Below are 9,691 nucleotides of genomic sequence, written 5' to 3'. Positions count from 1 at the left end.
AAGAGAGGAGGAGGACGGTCGGCCCCTATGGCGCGCCAAGGAGGAGTCCTCCTCCTAGTAGGAGTAGGACTCCTACTAGGAGGGGGAAAGAAGTGGGGAGGGAGAAGGAAAGGGGGCGCCGCCCCCCCTCTCCTAGTCCAACTCGGACCAGGGGGGGAGGAGGCACGCGGCCCACCTTTGGCTGCCCCTCTCTCTCTCCACTAAGGCCCATATGGCCCATTACTTCTCCCGGGGGGTTCCGGTAACCCTCCGGCTCTCCGGTTTTCTCCGAAATCATCCGGAACACTTCCGGTGTCCGAATATAGCCGTCCAATATATCAATCTTTATGTCTCGACCATTTCGAGACTCCTCGTCATGTCCGTGATCACATCCGGGACTCCGAACAACCTTCGGTACATCAAAACGTATAAACTCATAATATAACTGTCATCGAAACCTTAAGCGTGCGGACCCTACGGGTTCGAGAACAATGTAGACATGACCGAGACATGTCTCCGGTCAATAACCAATAGCGGGACCTGGATGCCCATATTGGCTCCTACATATTCTACGAAGATCTTTATCGGTCAGACCGCATAACAACATACGTTGTTCCCTTTGTCATCGGTATGTTACTTGCCCGAGATTCGATCGTCGGTATCCAATGCCTAGTTCAATCTCGTTACCGGCAAGTCTCTTTACTTGTTCTGTAATACATCATCTCGCAACTAACTCATTAGTTGCATTGCTTGCAAGGCTTAAGTGATGTCACTGGTAGAAAAAGGGCCTATAGTCCCGGTTCGTAAGGGCCTTTAGTCCCGGTTCCGGAACCGGGACTAAAGTGTCGGTACTAATAACTGTCGGTACTAATACCTCCCCCCTTTAGTCCCGGTTCAATCCAGAACCGGGACTAAAGGCCCTCCATGTGGGCAGTGCGCAGGGCCCAGTCAGGAGACCCTTTGGTCCCGGTTGGTGCCACCAACCGGGACCAAATGGTCTCCTGATTGGGCTCTGCGCACTGCCCACGTGGAGACCCATTGGTCCCGGTTGGTGGCACCAACCGGGACCAATAGGCATCCATGCATCAGCACTTCTGTGGCTGGGGTTTTTGTTTTTTTTTGAAAGGGGGGGGGGGGTTGGGGGTTTTGGGGGGTTAATTTAGGTGTTTCATATATTGTGTTAGCTAGTTATAATTAATAGAGAGAAGTGTCCTCTGTTATGTCCGTGCTTGGTCGACGCTACGTACTATACATACGTATATAGAGAGGACTAGACACGCTAGCTAGCTAGTAAGCAAACGAAGGAAACAGAAGATCATCATGAACATATATGCATATATACAGAGAGAAGTGATATCGACCACCTCCCCTTCTCCGAGAGATTGGTCGAACAACAAGTTCTCGTATATCTATTTGACACTACCGGCTACATATATACAATAATTATCTCTTACAAATATAATCATACGGACTCAGGGTCCACATAGAATTCTCCGTCTTCAGGGATCACGTGGTCAAGAAAGAATGCCGCCAATTCCTCTTGAATTGCTCGCATGCGAGCTGGTGCTAGGAGTTCATCCCGCTTCCGAAACATCTAGTTTGAAGAAGGGGGTCAATACATATATATATATATATATAAATATAAATGAATGAAACTCAACACAAATTATGGTAATAAAATAAAATTGTGAATGTTGTTATTTACGTACTTCATATTGTTCGTTAGAGTACCCGCCCCGCTCACAGGTCGTGTGGCGGATGGACTCGCAGATGTAGTATCCACAGAAATCATTCCCTTATTCCTGCCACAACCACTCTACAAGAAATAGAGGTCAATCAAACTGATAAGCAAGAATGCTAAATGGTATTGATGAAACTAGCGCTTGAATCACTAGGAGATGCGCGGAACATGCTACTATAGTACTTACTTTCGGGTGTCTAAATTCCAGCTCCTTCGGCAGTCCCGGAACTGTTATGGTGAATTTTCTCCAAACCCTGCCGGACAAAGAAAACAATTACTTGATATCAGGAAATGAACAAAGTTGCTGATATGGTGGATAATGATCGATTTAACTTAGTTCTTGAGGATTTCAGTCATGTTCGCATACTCCTTGGGATCTTTTCGTTTAGAGTCCAAGACGGTTACTACTCCCTGCTCAAGCTTAATCTCTAGGAGAATATAGTGGTAACTGCACACACATGCATAACTCATCAATTACATTACTATAACCTTGACTAATATATAAGGGAAACCGAATACGCACAAGACAGTAACACTCACCTGAAGTTGTAAGGAAAGAGTATTATATCTTTGTTTTGATTTATTACGAACGATCGTAGCAAGCTGGCCTCGGTAGCTGCGGCATGAAGTTTAACCTGAGTTGCATCTATGAGATATGTGTTAATGAACCCAATATCACCGACTTGTCTTTTCTTCAATTCGGCGATCTTCAATCTGCATAATATAGTGAGGATGATTATAAATACATGCAATGAAAGAGCTAAGCTATATAGAGAAACTTAATGACAGAAGTAGTACTACTTACAGACAGTAGCAGGCGACCGTTGTTTTATCGAGGGCCAATTGATTGAAAAACTGATAGAACTCCTCAAATGGAACAGGCAACAGATCAATTCCAACAAGGTCATGCTCCGGTTTAACTCTCGCATACAAAGTAATCCTCCCCCCAGAGTCTCTGCAGATTTTCAAGTACCAATCATGCAATCTTCGCATCATCGCTGATAGAGATCTTTCATCTTTGACGAGAGGCTTCCCGTACTCGTATCTTTGTATCTGCACCTCCATGGGTTCATAATGTACTTCGTCGGGTAGGTAATCTGCAAGATTGCTATAACCGGGCACCATCCTCGGATCATTATCGACGTTGTGGCTAGGCACCTTGAGCGGGGGGCACGATTGCTTCTCTTTTTCGCCGAGCTGGGCAATTTGTTTCCCAGCTCGTCGTTCTTTCAGCCTTTGATCACTGACAGTACTTCCCGACCGCTCCGCTTCGGCAAATTCCTTTCCAATAATGCGGTCATAGTTTCCTTTCGGCGGATCAGACTTTGGTGGTTTTGTCAGGGCAGCCAGAGTGCGCTTCACTTTCACCCGATCTACCTTCTCCTCCGGAGGTGGATGTTTCTTTGCTTTCACCCCTTCAAAGAAGTTCCTCACTTCTTCTCGCGCGATCTCGGCGTTCTCCTCCAGGGTCCTCTCATATGGTAACTTCTCTGGAGTCTTCAGAGAAGGACCGAATCTGTATGTCCTCCCGCCTCTGATTGTACTGCTAGACGCCGACCGAGCAGACGGAGCGGTTGTCATCTTTACTTGCTTAAGCGGCGGAGGAGAAGGACTACGACGTGCCGGAGCAGCTGGAGCGGCGGCCGGTCTCTTCCGCCCTTGCTGACGAGGTGGAGAAGGAGGAGGCTGGCTGCTCGGGCGCGTCGGCGCAGGCGGAGAAGGAGGCGGAGTGCCGCCACGCGCCGGAGAAGGAGCCGGCCGAGGGCCCTGATCATCACTCGCCGGAGGAGGAGGCGGTGGAGGAGGAGTGCCCTGACTCGCCGGAGGAGGAGGAGGAGGCGGTGGCGTCCAGTTCGGAAGGTTGATGAGCTCCTTCCGCCATAGGCATGGAGTCTTCAGAGCAGACCCCAGCCGAGTCTCCCCTTCACCGGTAGGGTGGTCAAGCTGGAGGTCCTCAAATCCCTCCGTTATCTCATCCACCATCACCCTAGCATATCCTTCTGGAATCGGCCGGCAGTGAAAAGTTGCGCCGGGTTCAGTAGGATAAATAGAGCCAACAGCCGCCTTGACCTTCAAATTCATCCATTGCGTCATAAGGTGGCAGTTTTGAGACTCCGTAATAGCATCCACGGGATAGCTGGCAGGAGCCGTCAAGGCATGCTCCAGCTGAAGCAGCTCGGTGGAAGCCATGCTGCTTCTGCGCTGAGATGGCGGGGTAGCTTCGGGGGAGGCTTCGGCAGTACGTTTGCTGCGATTTGCTTCTCGTTCCTCTATCGCGTCTACCCTTGCTTGCAGCGCCTGTATTTGGGTCTGCTGCACTTTTTTCCTCCTCTCATGGGATTTGTAACCGCCTGCGTTCGGAAACCCAACCTTCCACGGAATGGAGCCTGGCGTGCCTCGTGTCCGTCCAGGGTGCTCAGGATTCCCGAGGGCCATTGTGAGCTCGTCGTTCTCTCTGTCTGGAAAGAACGTCCCTTCCTGCGCTGCTTCGATATACTGCTTAAGCTTACTGACTGGTATGTCCATTTGATCGTTCGTCCAAATGCACTTCCCTGTTACAGGGTCCAGTGTTCCACCAGCCCCGAAGAACCAAGTCCGGCAACGGTCTGGCAAGTTAATTGTCTCTGGTTCGATCCCTTTATGAACCAGATCATTCTCAGTCTTGGACCACTTAGGCTGGGCTACGAGGTAGCCACCTGACCCCGTGCGATGGTGAAGCTTCTTCTTTGCAGCATTTTGCTTGTTTGTCGCTGACATCTTCTTACTCTTTTCTGATGTCTTGTGGGCCACAAATGCGGGCCAGTGATCTCTGATCTTCTCATATCAGCCCTTGAATTCTGGTGTCTCATTATTTTCGACAAACTTATTCAGCTCTTTCTTCCACCTCCTGAATAGTTCTGCCATCCTCTTCAGAGCAAAAGACTTGATTAATTTCTCTTTAACTGGGTTCTCTGGATTATCCTCAGGCGGTAGCGTGAAATTTGACTTCAGCTCAGTCCAAAGATCATTTTTCTGCATATCATTGACATAAGACACCTCAGGGTCTTCTGTAGCCGGCTTAAACCATTGCTGGATGCTTATCGGGATCTTGTCCCTAACCAAAACCCCGCACTGAGCAACAAATGCGCTCTTTGTCCGGAGGGGTTCAATAGGTTGGCCGTCGGGCGCGATTGCTATGATCTCAAACTTTTCATCCGAGCTCAACTTTTTCTTCGGGCCTCGTCTCTTTACCGAAGTTGTGCTCGATTCGGAGGGCTAGAAAAAAGAACAAAGACTTAATTAATATGTGTACATACCAAAACAATGAATGCATCAATCAGCTAGTCAGCATAGGCTTAACTAATATATATACCTGGCCGGACTCGGTTCGGTCACCGGAGCCGTCATCACGGTCTCCTTCTTGCACCGGCATTGGGTCACCGGAGCCGTCCTCATGTTCTTCTTCTTGCACCGGCATTAGGTCACCGTAGCCAGCTTGTTCACCCTCTCCTTCCAGACCATCGGTTTCGTTGAGAAACAACGAGAGGGCATCACTTCCTTCTGCGATTATGTCCCTCAACAACGCTTCTTTTGTTGCTTCGTCTAGGGCGGTGTCCATAGTTTCTACAAATATTTACAACATGGCAATTATTATTCAAACATAACAGATGGATATATTAGTGCCAAACGTAGAACTAGCAACCTAATCATAGTATGCTATCGGGAGGGGGTATATATCGACAACGACGACACTACATCTATGTCCCTAGACGACCCTCGTTCCCGATAAAAAAAGAGGAAGAAGAAGAAAAATAAGAGGAGAAGAAAGAATAGAGGAGAAGAACCCTCGACCCCTAGACGACCCTCTTCTTCCTCTCATGTTCGAGAGGATCGCCGAGGGGTCGGGAGGTTGCCTAGTGTCAAAGGATTCAACAAAACCATGTCTTCATCATTATGCGAACGTAACATGTGCATGATGGTACGAAGCTCTTCAAAGTTGTTCTGGAACGGAGTCCCAGATAGGATAATTCGCTTTTTGGTACAAAGTTCAGAAAGAGCCTTCCGAATATCGCTATTTGGAAGGCCTTTGCTGAATTCGTACCAAAAGGCGGATTATTCTATCCGGGACTCCATTCCAGAACAACTTTGCAGAACTTCGTACCAACATGCCCTGGTTACTTCCGGCTAATGATGAAGGCATGGATTTCTTCAATACTTTGACACTAGGAAACCTCTCTCGACCCCTCGGCGATCCTCAACCCCTCGAACCCTCGACGACCCTGGAACCCTCGACCCCTAGACGACCCTCTTCTTCCTCTCATGTTCGAGAGGATCGCCGAGGGGTCGGGAGGTTGCCTAGTGTCAAAGGATTCGACAAAACCATGTCTTCATCATTAGGCAAAAGTAACATGTGCATGATGGTACGAAGCTCTTCAAAGTTGTTCTGGAACGGAGTCCCAGATAGGATAATTCGCTTTTTGGTACAAAGTTCAGCAAGAGCCTTCCGAATATCGCTATTTGGAAGGCCTTTGCTGAATTCATACCAAAACGCGGATAATCTATCCGGGACTCCATTCCAGAATAACTTTGCAGAACTTCGTACCAACATGCCCTGGTTACTTCCGGCTAATGATGAAGGCATGGATTTCTTCAATACTTTGACACTAGGAAACCTCTCTCGACCCCTCGAGCCCTCGACGACCCTGGAACCCTCGACCCCTAGATGACCCTCTTCTTCCTCTCATGTTCGAGAGGATCGCCGAGGGGTCGGGAGGTTGCCTAGTATCAAAGGATTCAACAAAACCATGTCTTCGTCATTAGGCGAAAGTAACATGTGCATGATGGTACGAAGCTCTTCAAAGTTGTTCTGGAACGGAGTCCCAGATAGGATAATTCGCTTTTTGGTACAAAGTTCAGCAAGAGCCTTCCGAATATCGCTATTTGGAAGGCCTTTGCTGAATTCGTACCAAAAGGCGGATTATTCTATCCGGGACTCCATTCCAGAATAACTTTGCAGAACTTCGTACCAACATGCCCTGGTTACTTCCGGCTAATGATGAAGGCATGGATTTCTTCAATACTTTGACACTAGGAAACCTCTCTCGACCCCTCGGTGATCCTCGACCCCTCGAACCCTCGACGACCCTGGAACCCTCGACCCCTAGACGACCCTCTTCTTCCTCTCATGTTCGAGAGGATCGCCGAGGGGTCAGGAGGTTGCCTAGTGTCAAACGATTCAACAAAACCATGTCTTCATCATTAGGCGAAAGTAACATGTGCATAATGGTACGAAGCTCTTCAAAGTTGTTCTGGAACGGAGTCCCAGATAGGATAATTCGCTTTTTGGTACAAATTTCAGAAAGAGCCTTCCGAATATCGCTATTTGGAAGGCCTTTGCCGAATTCGTACCAAAAAGCGGATTATTCTATCCGGGACTCCATTCCAGAATAACTTTGCAGAACTTCGTACCAACATGCCCTGGTTACTTCCGGCTAATGATGAAGGCATGGATTTCTTCAATACTTTGACACTAGGAAACCTCTCTCTACTTCCGGCTAATAAGAAGAAGAAGAAGAAGAAGAAGAAAAGAAGAAAAAAAGAGGAGAAGAAGAAAGGAATAGTGGAGAAAAGAGAAAATAGAATATATTCTATTTTCTCTTCTTCTCCACTATTCCTTTCTTCTTCTCCTCTTCTTTTTCTTCTTTTTTCTTCTTCTTATTTATTTCTCCTCTTCTTTTCGGTAGAGGAAACCCTAAATAGCTAGCAAGTATCGTGGGTGTGAGATACATGTGGCCTTCGATGTCGGACACTAAATCCACGTCCCACAAGTGACGTGGGCGTCGAAGCCCGCGCCACTTGTGGGATGTGGGTGTAGTGTCCGACACCGACGGTACATGTATCTCACACCGACGATACTTTCTATTTAGGTTTTCTCCTCTACCGCTCCTCGACCTCTCGACGATCCTCGTTCCCAATAAAATAAAGAGGAAGAAGAAGAAGAAAAAAGAAGAAAAGAAAGAATAGAGGAGAAGACTTCCTCTTCTTCCTCTCCTCTTCTTCTCCCTCTTCTTCCCCTTCTTCCTCGCCTCTCTCATGAATGTCCGACGTTCTCGACCCCCCCCCCCCACATGTCGAAGAAGAAAAAGAGGAGAAGAAGAAAGGAATAGTGGAGAAGAAGAGAAAATAGAATATATTCTATTTTCTCTTCTTCTCCACTATTCCTTTCTTCTTCTCCTCTTCTTTTTCTTCTTTTTTCTTCTTCTTATTTATTTCTCCTCGTCTTCCTCTCCCCTCTCGGCGACCCTAGACCCCCTCTCGACCCTCGACCCCTAGGCGACCGTCGACCCCTCTCTTTTTTTTCTTCCTCTTCTATTTTATCCTCTTCTTCCTCTACCGCTCGGCGACCCTCGACGACCCTCGTTCCTGATAAAAAAAGAGGAAGAAGAAGAAAAAAAAGAGGAGAAGAAAGAATAGAGGAGAATATCATCTCCTCTATTCTTTCTTCTCATCTTTTTTCTTTTCTTATTCCTCTTCTTTTTTTATCCTCTTCCTCCTCTCATGTTCGACGACCCTCGACCCCTCGGCGACCCTAGACCCCCTCTCGACCCCCTCTTCTTCTCCCTCTTCTAATTCATTTGTTCATATGAATATACAAACATTTTCATATTTACAATAATTAATATCACCAAAAAAATCTATGAACAGAAAAAAATCCTAATTTTTCTAAAAAACTATCTTTTGCATATATACATGAACATAGATATATACACAGAGAACATATGTATACATCTATATAAAAACAAGCATATATATATGAAAAAAAGCGTATATATGAAAAAAATGCTAGCTAGGGCGCCGGCCGGACCAGAGGAGGACCGTGGAGTCGGTGGCGAGGATGGCGACGGGGCAGTGGGCGCGCGCTTGGGGTAGGAGACGTGGGCGACGGCGACGGCGGGCCGGGGCGGCGGGCGGCGGGCAAGGGGCCGGCCGGCGCGGGAGACGGCGAGGGCGGGACGGGGCGGTGCGCGTCGGGGCAGGGACGAGGGCGACGGCGACGGGGGCGGGCCGGGGCGGCGCGCGTCGCGGGCGACGGCGACGATGGGCGCGGGCGACGACGACTATGGGGGCGGGCGGCGTCGGGGCAGCCTGGCGGCGTCGGCAACTGCAACTGCAAGATGAGAATGAAAAATTCCAAAGTGTGGCCTTATATAGCAGAGGCTTTAGTCTCGGTTAGTGGCAGCAACCGGGACTAAAGGTGGGCAGTAGTCCCGGTTGGTGCCACGAACCGAGACCAATGGCCACTTTTCGGCAGCCCAAAGGGCGGGAAGCGAAGCCCATTGGTCCCGGTTGGTGGCACCAACCGGGACTAAAGGGGGGCAATGGTCACGGTTGGTGCCACGAACCGTGACCAATGCACCCTTTAGTCCCGGTTGGTGCCACCAACCGGGACCAATGCCCTTGTGCGCCCCGCGCCCAAAAGTTTAGTCCCACATCGCTAGTTGACAGCGCCCAACACCAGTTTATAAGCTCTACTGCCTCCTCCCTCTCGAACTCCTCTGAACTACAGGCCTATGGGCCTAATTTGACACTGCTTTGCCTGTGGGCCTATTGGGCCTTCTGCGGGCCTGAATCCTGGCCCATGTAGGGTTTCTAGTCGTATTCAGGCCGTGGAGGCCCAGTAGGTGGCATTTTTTTTGGTTTTTTCTTTTTTATTTCTACATATTTTTGGTTTTTTATTTTTTTTATTTCTACTTAAAACTAAATACTTACAGTTTTTTAGTGATTTCTTTTTGCTTTTAGGTCACAAAAATTATAAACTTTCTGTTAGTGCCATTAGTTTTAAATTTTAAATAGTTTAAATTTGAATTTTTAAAAATTTGTGTGAATCACTAGTTTATGAACAACTTTACTACAAAATTAGAATTTTTTTTATTTATTTTTTATTTCTACTTACAACTAAATACTTACAGTTTTTTAGTAATTTCTTTTTGC

At 47.8% G+C, this 9,691-nt stretch overlaps 1 long non-coding RNA gene across 1 annotated transcript; it reads right to left on the bottom strand.

The window, feature by feature from the left end:
• Positions 1–1,370: 1,370 nt before the first annotated feature.
• On the bottom strand, positions 1,371–1,953 carry LOC147974045 (uncharacterized). The gene is made up of 3 exons (XR_015603717.1): positions 1,908–1,953; positions 1,689–1,793; positions 1,371–1,573 (listed from the first exon to the last, which is right to left on the bottom strand). It is a non-coding gene; the product is annotated as an uncharacterized LOC147974045 (long non-coding RNA).
• Positions 1,954–9,691: the final 7,738 nt, after the last annotated feature.

This window comes from Triticum urartu, chromosome 5A, assembly GCF_056163025.1.
Source record: "Triticum urartu cultivar PI428250 chromosome 5A, HENAU_Tu73, whole genome shotgun sequence".
NCBI classification, from domain to species: Eukaryota; Viridiplantae; Streptophyta; class Magnoliopsida; order Poales; family Poaceae; genus Triticum; species Triticum urartu.
The sequence above is the reverse complement of the archived record's forward strand: the minus strand, read 5'-3'. Positions and strand labels throughout refer to the sequence as shown.